The following is a 2499-nucleotide window of genomic DNA, read 5'->3' as shown; positions in this document are numbered from 1 at the left end:
AAAAAAAAAAAGAGACGAGGAACCCTGAACTGAAATAAATAATTGTTCCGATGGAACCTTCTCTTCTACCGTAGATTGGACGTAGATACACGACCCAAACCATTATTCTTTTCTATTCATTATTCTTTTTATTACCAAAGCAAATAACCATACCAAATGCAGATAGCGAAAGAGATGAATCCGTTGTTAGGAATCATTAAATCCTATAAATGATTGTTCGGGTATATCGTGGAAATTTTTTGAAAGACAAGAATCAAATAATTTTCTGTGGTGGAACAAAATATCTCTCATCTCCCCCTCGAATAGATTCTTTTTTTTTGTTTCCAAAGGAATGTTGTTATGTTGTTTTGAAGGGTGCACTAATCCCTTGAATCCGGTACCAACGGGTATCACCCCCCCCAAAACAACGTTCTCTTTCAGGCCTTTCAACCAATCGATACGACCCCGGAGAGCCGCTTTTGCTAAAACTCGAGCAGTTTCTTGAAAACTCGCTTCAGATATGAAACTTTGAGTATTGAGAGATGCTCTTGTTATTCCCAATAAGACGACTCGGTAACAGATCGCTTCTTCCAAAGCGCGCCCCATTCGTTCTGCTCGCAACAATCCAATAAGTTCTCCGGGTGAAAAAACATTAGACATTCCATCTTCTGAAACCAACACTTTTGATGTTATTTGACGTACAATAATTTCTATATGCCTATTATGAATCTGCACCCCCTGGGAGCGATAAACCTGTTGGATTTTATTAACCAAAGAGATTCGGCTTTGCGCTATAGTTAGCTCAGCACCAATCAAGAATCCCCAAGGAATTCCAAGAATTCTTGTTATACATTTGTTCCAACCCTCAATCCTCTTTTCTAGATTCATGGATATTGAATCAATCGAACGCACTTCTAACACCTGTTCTACTTTTGGAAGACCTTGTGTTATATCACCAGATCTCGATTTTTCATATATAAATGTAACTAATGTATCTCCTTCGTAAAGGGTTTCCCCATAATGGCCATGAACAGTTGCTCCGGGGGTGGCCAAATAAGGCTTAGCTGATCGTATCACTATCGAGTCAACTTGAACAAGTATAACTTGACCCGATTTGAGGGGCGGTCCATTTTTGGCTATACATACATTTTCACAAATAAACTGTCCAAGACTAATTATTTTAGATGTCTCTTCACAATAATTGTGATGGAGAAAATACCAATTCAAATTGACTGGATTTAAAATAATGGTACGACATGGATCGGGATTAAAAATTTTTCCATTTTCATCCATTAAATAATATTTTAATTTAATCACTTGAAAAGTCTGTTTTAAATTGTCAAGTTGCAAATAGTTAGTTACTAAGATCTGATTATGAGTTATTAAATGGTAAGATGAATAAAAATTCTCAATTGGAAGGGATGTTCCTAAAGGGCCCAATGAATTCCTAATTGGAATTAGGGGATCTTTTTTAATTGATTCTTTTATCACACTGTGATATTTTACATCCTTGAATGGCCCTATTCGAGAACAATTGGCTGCTGACAAAATTATCAACGACTGACATTCCTTATTTCTATTTAACAACGTATGAATAGTTCCTTGAGATTGGTTAAGAGATTGTTGAATTTTTGCCTTGGAATAGGAATAAATAGAAGAAAAGGGGTTGATATTGGTACAATCTGATCCATTATCAGAGAGCAATCCTGACCCCGACGTATCATTCCTTTTTCCGATATACGAAATAGGGGATTTCACTAAGTTGATTCTTAGGAAATGTCGAATCAAACCATTTGTCCTTATTTCAACAAAAGAAGCACGGGCTTCTTCGCAAGAAGAACTTTTTTTGTCTTGGTTCCAATTTAATACTAAACAAGTCCGAACTAATTGAATACTTGTGTCAGAAATTCCTCGAATCGGTTTGCCATTTCCATAAAGGATATAATTGACAATTCGAAGTTGCACATTATCCCTTTCCTGCAATGGATCCGGTGGAAAAAGGGTTGCTAAATTTATACCGTCCGTTATTTCATATGTGACGACAGGTCGAACTAAAACAAAAAACTTTTTCTTGCTAGGTGTAATCCGTTGGACATAGATCCAATTTTTCACTTTTTTGGATTCCTTGGAATTTCTTTTTCCTGTTCCTGGTGGTATCAAAACGCCGGTATGTCGGGATATCTTATCTGTCTCTCCAGGAAAATGGATATCTCCAGAAAAGATTTTAAGTTCAATTCGTTTTTTTTTTCTCTCCACCCGGACCAACCCACCGACTCGGCTTCTTAGATTTAAGGTGATTTGTGTATCTACCCCAACGATACTATTGTTCCGTACCATTATGGAAGAAGATCCGGGCAAGATATGCACCTCTTCAGGAATGAAAAAAAATCGATCTACTTTCATTTGGTATTTTGGCCTAAATTCCTTGACTCCTCGATATTCAAGCAAATCCTCTTTTTTGATGACTGAATGCGTTTCTACAGTCCCATATTTAATAATGCCCGAACTCTTTCTTCTGTA

This window comes from Nicotiana attenuata, unplaced genomic scaffold (assembly GCF_001879085.1).
Source record: "Nicotiana attenuata strain UT unplaced genomic scaffold, NIATTr2, whole genome shotgun sequence".
NCBI lineage: Eukaryota > Viridiplantae > Streptophyta > Magnoliopsida > Solanales > Solanaceae > Nicotiana > Nicotiana attenuata.
Note: the sequence above shows the minus strand (reverse complement) of the source record.